We start from the raw sequence: 9,622 nt of genomic DNA on the forward strand, positions 1-9,622 counted from the left end.
GCAATATGACTTTTTTTGATTTTCTAGAATGTGATGCATTTCCCTGAAGAAGACTTTTCATAAAAATATACAGGTTGAAACGCGTTGGATATTCACCACTCAACGCCACGGTTTTCATCTGTGGTGATTGTATTGAGCGGTGTGATGTATCACCCTTCTTTGTAATTGTCTTTATAGCTATGTAACATTAGCAACAGGAATTTTCTACACAAAAATTTTTTTTTCTATTTATCTTGATTTTGTATAAATAATTTTTCTTGATCCACAATAAAATTGATTTTAAGCAAACTTATTAATTTTCATTGCCTTAAAAATCCTGTTAGAGGTTATATATAATGTTCTACAAAATTTGCATGGGATGATGGCAATGACATGTCCATACCACTTAGGTCATATGTATAAACCTATTAATAGGGTGGAAAATACACCCACACCTCAATTTTGACCTAGGTGGCTGGATGTGGGCTCCTGTTAGGCACATTACAATTATTAGGTTCGAAATATTATAAAAGTTCACTTATTTTTTTCTCCCCAGAAATTCTATTAGGGGAGACCTGTGTACTTTCAACTAGGAGAGCTTCTTTTTGCTCTTCATTTTTGTGCTTATTCATTTTTCTATCTGACTGCTTGTTCATACTTGGGGTTGGTCATGGGGGACCTACAGGGAGGCGAGTGGGAGGAATTCATGGCCAACATTCAAAAGAGCTATGAAGGGAAAGAGCAGGTTACATCAGACCTATCCTCACTTTTCTTTAGTTTAACAAAAATTTTGGAAAAAAAATCAGCCTTACATTGGCATATCGAGTCCCTGGGGAGATACATTAGGGAAGGCATCAACCCGATAGGCCTTAGGATCCAAATATTTCCAATCCTAGAAAATATCTCCAAGGAACTCAAAAAGAACTGGGAGAGCAAATTAAATGATTGCTCTATGAACCTCATGCTGTTACTACAAAGTGAATATAGACAACAACTTGAGAGTATGAACATAGAAATTAAAACACTCTATGATCGACTCTCCCCACTAAAAAAGCATGAAGAATATGCAACCTACGAAAAGAAATTGAAGGATCATTTGGAGACCTTTGGCAAAACTATTCTCATCAAGAAGGAGAAGAAATATTGGAGAGACAAAAATGCCTTCAGGGAGGGTAGGGCCTATAAGTGGAACACAGAAAATAACAAAAGAATTAAAAAAAGAAATAAAAAAACTCCACACCAGGATAGTACCAACAGATCCAATGATTACTCGTCAGACACATCTTCCAACTCCTCCTCATCAGCATCCTCACATGTGGGTCAATTCCGGGGCAAAAGAAAGGGACTACGGGGAAGACAACAGGAAACAGAGGGGGAAATTACACAAACCAATAAAAAACGCACTACCGATTATGAAACTACGGAACCACAACGAGGAAGTGGATCCAATACGAACACGGGTAGAACCCTGGGAAACACACGAGGCTCCGTTCCCACAACAGGGAAAGGAAACAAGAAAGATCAGGGAGCTATTCCCAAGACCCAACAAATGCAACTCGATAGTTTTTTAGACAAGAACAGTGCACCGTCACTCAATCCGGTGACTCTCACACAACTAACTATGATCCCCACGACTCCACAAATCCCAAAGGGGAATTAAACGTCATTAATCTTTCCTCCCACGTATTAACCACAGCCGAGCAAAGAGTATTATCCCTGGGCCTCTCCTTTTGCCCGAATCGAAGCATGGATAACTTTGAGGTTACCAAGGATATTCATCTCTTTGCTAGGAAGTTGTTACTAAAAAGTCTGTACACCAAACAACAAACTACCACAAAATCAGAAGTAGCACCGAATCTGAAAACAGCTGACTTCAAAGCCCTGAGAGATTTAAACTTACTACTACAAGAGAACAATGCATTGGAGGATGGATGGGATGAACAACTAGGAAGCGGGGGGAGTGATGACGAGCAGTCAGAAGAAGAGGACGTGAGATTGTATAAAAATACAGATAAAAAATTTAAAAAGAAATCACACAAATTTCCACCTCTCAACCTCAACCCAGCGATAGCATTGTTTGTTAAGCAGACAACCAGAGAAATTGAGAAATTGGAGAGACATACAACCAGAAACAACCTTAGTCCAGAACTTCAACACGCACTTAAAACACTTAAGAATGATAAGAACATCACAATTAAGGCATCGGACAAAGGGGGAAACATTGTCCTGATGGACAATGAAAATTATGAAAGGATGTGCCTTAACATACTTAACAACACCAAATGTTACAAGAAAGTTTCCCTGGCAACAGTGGAAAGATTCAACCAGGAATTCCTATACCTGGTCGATGAGGCCCTCAATGAGGAGATCATCGACCGGGAAATGTGGGAATTCATACGGATAAAGCACCCCCGGATGCCTACATTTTATGCCCTACCTAAGGTGCATAAAAAATTGAATGATCCACCTGGTAGGCCCATCATTTCGGGCAATGGCTCCATCACAGAAGGCATCAGCCAGATTATAGATCATCATCTCAGACCACATGTCATGGACTTACCCTCCTACACTTAAGATACAATCCATCTACTGCAAAGCTTGGACAACTTGGTCATCCCAGATTCGGCCCTCCTAGTTACCATCAACGTGGAGTCGTTATACAACAGCATTCCCCATGATGCTGGAGTAGCAGCCATTGAACGCGTCTTGAGACAACGAGCCACCACTGATTGGAGGTTCAGTGCCTTTATACTCCAGATGCTTGAATTCATTCTCAAACACAACACCTTTCTGTTCAGGGGCTCCCACTACCTCCAGGTGCAGGGAGTGGCTATGGGGACGTGCTGCGCACCCTCATACACCAACCTGTACCTGGGGGAGTGGGAGAAAGATTTCCTGCTGGGGGAGGGGTCGTCTATGTACTCTGACCACATCTGTATGTGGCAGAGATACATAGATGACATTTTCATCATCTGGGATGGCTCCGAAGAGGCACTTAAAGACTGCCTGAACTCCATGAATATAAACAGTTTTAACCTCTTTTTCACCATGTCATATGACCCCAAGGAAGTCAACTTTTTGGACATCACCATCTTTAAAGATCAGATTGGTGGACTCTCAAGCAAGTTGTATAGAAAAGAGACAGCTGGTAACACACTGTTACACGCAGACAGCTTTCATCCAGAACCTTTGAAAAAATCCATTCCATTCAGTCAATTCTTAAGATTAAAAAGGAATTGTAGCACACAGGAGGACTTCCAATGAGAATCTGATGAATTAACCTCCAGATTGATGGAGAGAGGATACACTAAGACAGCTCTCAAGAAAGCGTTCAATCGTGTGAAAAATATAGAGAGACATGACATGATCGTTAAAAAAAGAAAAAGATTTCAAAGAATGCAGACACTACGACCAGAATCATCTTGAAATTTTCAAATGAACACAAACGAATAAGGAAAATAATTTCTAAACACTGGCCAATTCTCATGGAGGATCCAATTCTGGGCAGTCTAGTAACTCCAAGACCTCTAATTACCTACAGAAAATCCGGCTCCATAGGCAATACACTTACACAAAGCGAATACAAAGGAAGTGCGAGAAGAGATCCCTGTAAAACTTGGGGTACATACCCATGTGGATCGTGTGCACAATGTGGAGTCATAGGCAAAAGAACCAAGATAACCCTACCTAGTGGGGAGACTTTCCAGTTGCGACACTTTGCTAACTGCAGAACACAGGGGGTAGTCTACTTAATGCAATGCCAATGTGGGGCCTTTTATGTTGGCAAGACCCGACAGGAATTTGCCAAAAGAGTGGAAAAACATATACACAGCATGGGCATAGGCAATCTCTACCTACCTTTGGGTAGGCATGTAGCCAAACAACACAACTATAGGATGCCCAAGGTAAACTTCACAGTTCTGGACAGACTCCATATACCAGCCAGGGGGGGTGATTGGAACAAGATCCTGCTCCGGCGCGAGATGCGCTGGATCAGGCATCTTAGGGCCACCACCCCCCTGGTTTAAATGAAACGGAGAGTTTCAGGCCCTTTTTGGAGGGTTTTGGGTCGGGCAAAACCGACTAAAGTGCCCCCCTACTCTCCACTCTAGTGGTCACTCTTCCCTCTATATGGGCCACGCTCTCATTCCTTTTAATCCTTCCTTATGTGGGTTACGCTTCATGAGTAGCCTTGGTGTAGGTATAGGCATCAGATAGATTTCTTTTCCCTAGGGGAGTTTTTCTAATTCTAATTTTAATCAATAGATGGAACGAATTAAGATAATGATCTGAATGTTTTCCTTCTTATTATGCAATTTTTTCTTCTTGTTGATTAAAGGTATTGTTATTACCTGGCTGGGGCGTTCCAGCCCTTCCAAACTATATTTATATGTTAATATTCTCCTTGTTCAATGTAATATCCACCACCAGGGGTTCCTGTTCATGCTCTGCACTCTTTCCCCCCCCCTTCTGGGATATCCCTGGGTTAACTTGGTAGGGGGGTCCAGTCTCCTTTGATTTTCATAGACAGGGTTTTTTCTATACCCCATGCATCCTATACCCTACCCGACACAGGGGGGCCCTCGTGTTAGATATACACGGGGGCATTCCAATCCCTCCCTGCCTTGGGTTTTATTCCCCAGACAGGGAGTTTCTTGTGTCGGTGGTTATCAGTCCCAGTCTCCCCCCTGCCTTTATACAATCTCAGTGCATGTGGGGACTTATGTGGTTTCTGTACATAGACTTTTTTCTGTTATTCAAATTAAGCCCATTACCTAATATCCTCTCCCTTTCTCCCCCCCTCTTTCTTTCCTCCCCTCTTTCCGCATTGTGCGGATAAAAGGGGAGGATTAATATACCATAAACAGCATGGTTGAGGGTTGTCCAAGAGCGATCCTGTTTTGTGGCTCACTCTTCTATGGGGATTTTTCAGTCTTCCTGTTTGGGAGGTTACAATTCCGTTATAGGCACAACCCTTTACTAAAATGGCAGCGGGCTGTTTGTTTACGCTATGGGTTGCGTGTGAGTTTCAACACAGGTCCCCCACGGTACGCATGCGCTGCCCTGCAGCGTCGTCCATCTCATTCAAACATACTGAAGGGTGGTTACGGCTTGTGAGCCACGCCATTGGTTGGTGCGGCAGCTAGCCCCCGCCCACATCACATAAAGGACGCCTGAGGCGGCAAGATGGCGTCATTCCTCCCTCGGGAACCACCGAGGGATGCCGGGGCAGACGTTTGGCCCAATTTCTCTACCATCCTGTGGAGCACTTCTCGCTGCAACAGTAAGTGTTTGCATTCCCAACCTACTTGACTGCTGCAAATGGGAAGTTTGTTAACCTTTTTTGCCTTAGGAGGAGGTTTGGGGATTTGGAAGATAGTGATGGGTCTGTGCGTATGCACAGGGGCTGGGGGATGAGAGGTGTCTTCTTCCCCTCCCATTCCTGTCCTTTCCCCTCCCTCCCCCTTCATTGCTTGTGCCCCCCTTTTTAATCATGCCCCCTCCTTCTTTACACAGCTATCACTACTTAATGCTGAATACGCCAAATATTTGGACTCAATGCATATGTCCAGCCGTCTTGTAGGAGCTATAGGATACTTTATCTTTGGAGACTTGGGACTTTCCACCCCCCGTTGGGAACCTCTGTTTGTCCACAGGATATCCGGGAGGGATGTGAGTGTTAGAACCTCTGCATATTGCAGGAATTATAATACATTGACTAAGAGTAATATAAATAGCAATATTTAAATGTGATGCATTTCCCTGAAGAAGACTTTTCATAAAAATATACAGGTTGAAACGCGTTGGATATTCACCACTCAACGCCACGGTTTTCATCTGTGGTGATTGTATTGAGCGGTGTGATGTATCACCCTTCTTTGGAATTGTCTTTATAGCTATGTAACATTAGCAACAGGAATTTTCTACACAAAAAAAATGTTTTCTATTTATCTTGATTTTGTATAAATAATTTTTCTTGATCCACAATAAAATTGATTTTAAGCAAACTTATTAATTTTCTTTGCCTTAAAAATCCCGTTAGAGGTTATATATAATGTTCTACAAAATTTGCATGGGATGATGGCAATGACATGTCCATACCACTTAGGTCATATGTATAGGGCTTATTTGCTCAAATGATGTCAGAGGTCTCAGATACGGTGTCGGTGGATTTTGTGCTTTAATAAAGTGAGCTATTTGTAATTTTTGCCAGAAGGAAAGGCAGGCTAAGAGTGGGTCTTCCATAATAGCTTTCGTAGACAACCACTGTCCATTCAGTATGAAGTGTCGGAGTTGACTCCTGTCACTGCCTTTCAGCTCCTGAAAACTGTCGTCTTGACACCACTGCCTAAAGTCCGGGTTCCCAATTACCGGGGTAAGTGGGGAGGGGGCAGGTGCAATCGAATATTCTCGATTAGTCTTCTGAGTTATACGCCAAGTCTCTCCTATCGTAGGGTGATAAGCTACATGAGCTGGTATGTTTTTCTGACACCAGGGTAAACCCTTTAACTCTAACCCCGAGAGAATTTGCCCCATTTTAATCCATTGTTTAAGTTTTTCATGTTTGCACCAATCCAGAATTCTCGACCAGTGGCACGCGGCGTGGTACAGACTCACATCCGGTAGGCCGATGCCTCCTGACGTTTTAGGTAGCCTTAGAATGGCCTGTGCCAACCTCGGACGTTTCTGGGCCCAGATGAAACTACCTATAGTACGGTTTATAGTACATAAGAAGGCATTTGGAACCTTGACGGGAAGGGTCTGGAGGTAATATAATAAACGTGGCATGATGTTCATTTTTATTATGCTACACCTAACCAAACCAAGAGAACATGCCTGATTGCCATTTCAGTAGATCCTTTTTAATGTCTGATAGTAGTGGGGGAAAATTAGTTGCGAAAATGTCTTCCACCTTACACGGTAGGCGGATGCCTAAATATGTAATGTATGACCCCGCTCACTTAAAGGGGAAGTCTAGTCTTAGAAGGTTAAGCAGGGAATCTGACATGGAAATATTTAATGCTTCCGACTTTTGGATGTTAACTTTGAAAGCCGATAAGGTGCCATAGGTCCGTAATTCTGACATTAAATTAGGTATAGAGACCAAGGGGTTCGTTATGAAGAAAAGTAAGTCATCGGCAAAAGCTGCCGTTTTAGGGGCTAGGGACTCACTTAAATGAACTCCCGATATGTTAGGATTGTCTCTAACTGTACGGAGGAAGGGTTCTAGGGATAATATAAAAATTAGTGGGGACAGGGGGCACCCCTGTCTTGTCCCGTTGGAGATAGCAAAGGGGGAGGAAAGCTGGCCATTGACTTTCACTTTTGCTGTGGGCTTGGAGTAGATGGCATGTATCCAATTCATCATCCGAGTCCCCAGACCTATCTGGTGTAGTGTCTCAAATATAAAGGGCCAATTCACTCTATCGAACGCCTTTTCGGCGTCGGTAGAGAGAAGTAGCAATGGGGTTTTCCGTATTCTGGCTGCGTGGATAAGATTGATTTTTTTTTTTTTTTTTTTTTTTTTTTTAGCCAGTGGCGTGCAAAACACACCTCAAAAACTTCCACCCGGTGCCAAAAAAAAGTGCCCACACATAGAGAGTGAAACACAAAAACGTGCAACGGGTGTACAGAGTCCTCCACTAGGGAAGGACCTTACCCTGATCCCCCGGGGCGTTAGGCTCCAGACAGGGACTGAGGTACTCAGACAAAGGGTCCATCCGGCCGAAACCAGGCGGACCCCCACAACTGGAAGGACTGCCGAAGCAGACCAACCCAAGTACAGTGGGGCTCTCCCGAAGAGAGACCCCTCAAAGGAGAGGGCGAACCAAGCCAAAAGGCCTATGTCCACCCCCTCCCAAGACTTTCAGAGTAGGCCCGAGGACCCACACCCTACTCGCCACACAGTGACAAAACGTGTATACAAAGACAACCAAAAAAAAGACAAAAAGGTGACAAACAGGGGTAAAAGAAAGAGTGGGGAAGATAGTGAGATGGGAGAGTGAAAGTGGCCATTGTGCTATCCAATGGCCGGCCCTCCGGCCAGGCATAAAAATTTCCCCTGGTCCTGGCCAAAAGGCCCGGCCCAAGAGGCAGGTGCGAAAAACGTGTGTTGTGGTAAAGTGACCATGGTGCCATAAAATCAAGTGCTTTCACACCGTGACTATACGGCACCCCTGAACTGCCACTTCAGGGGCACATTCACCACTGGCTTTTCGAAAAAGCCCTGACCACCCAGCCCAGACCACAGCAGACCCCACCACAGACAGGAAGGATATGGAGATCAGGAAGCCGGAAAGAGCCCTTTACCATCAGGCTCTGCCGTCGCTCCCATCACTCCTCCTAATTACATTCGGGAAGTACTTGCCACTCCCTCCCCCCCTTGCAAGGCAGGAGTAAGCGTTCTCTCCCAAATAACTGTCTGGAGCTAGATCCGCCCCAATCCAGGCCAGAAGGCCAGGGTCCCGACCCTCTGGTTCAGACCCCGTGGTTCTCCATCCCCATCAGAAGGCTTCCCTTTCGGCTACAAACCGCTCCAGGTCACCTTCACTCCAGCAGGTTTTGCATAGCAACCGCAATCCCATCTCTATTTCGCCATAGATCAGGGACGGAAGCAAGCGCCACCTCCTGGAAACTGATAAGAATAGATACTACACTTGATCTTCGCCAAAAGGCCGAGAAGCAATTAGCAATAATCATGCCTCAGTTGAACCTCATTGGCTATGATACTGCCACTGCGCAAAGGAAGGGTTCATCATCCGAACCCCCAAACCTATCTGGTGTAGCGTCTCAAATATGAAGGGCCAGCTCACTCTATCGAACGCCTTTTCGGCGTCGTTAAAGAGAAGTAGCAACGGGGTTTTTCGTGTTCTGGCTGCGTGGATAAGATTGATTGCCTTTATGGTGTTATCCCTCGCCTCTCTAGAGGGTACGAAGCCTACCTGGTCTAAATGGACCAGCGAAGGAATTAATTCTGACAGCCTCATGGAGAGTACTTTAGTGAAGATATTTAGATCAATGTTAAGGAGTGAAATTGGTCTATAGTTTTGACATAATAAAGGGTCCTTGCCCTCCTTGGGGATTACTGAGACGAAGGCCCTTAGGGTATCTTCCGGGGGAAGTGCCCCCTCCCCGGCGTCGTTGTAAGCCGCTAGGAAATGCGGTGTCAGAATGTTGCTAAAAGTCTTAAAATACGTCAGTGTGTATCCATCGGGGCCTGGGGCCTTGCCCGTTTGCATACGTGCTATGGCTTTCAATACCTCTTCTCCCGTCAACGGCTCTTCCAAGGTCTGTAAGACCTCTTCAGATAGCCGAGGAAGGCCGGATTTCTGAATGTATTCCCTTATTGCTTCCCGTTCACGGGATTTCTCGAGTCCCGAGGAGGGGCGTTCAATATTGTATAATGCGGTGTAGTAGTTACGGAACTGTTCCAATATACCCTCTGTGGTGTGTACTTTGGAACCATCTTCTGCCTTCAGTTCGGGGATAAAGGCTTGTGCCCGCTGGGTTTTCAAGGCCCTCACTAACAGCTTGCCACACTTGTTACTATGTTCATAAAAAGTGCATTTACACTTTGCTAGGACTGCCTTAGCCCTGTCTAATGCCAGGGATCTCAATTGACCCCTAAGGGACGTAAGCTCCT

The 9,622-nt window shown here is 44.7% G+C and overlaps 1 pseudogene; it reads right to left on the minus strand.

Moving 5' to 3' along the window:
• Window positions 1–8,661: 8,661 nt before the first annotated feature.
• LOC141124499 (U4 spliceosomal RNA) lies at window positions 8,662–8,726 on the minus strand (annotated as a pseudogene).
• Window positions 8,727–9,622: the final 896 nt, after the last annotated feature.

This window comes from Aquarana catesbeiana, linkage group LG01 (assembly GCF_042186555.1).
Source record: "Aquarana catesbeiana isolate 2022-GZ linkage group LG01, ASM4218655v1, whole genome shotgun sequence".
Lineage (NCBI taxonomy): Eukaryota > Metazoa > Chordata > Amphibia > Anura > Ranidae > Aquarana > Aquarana catesbeiana.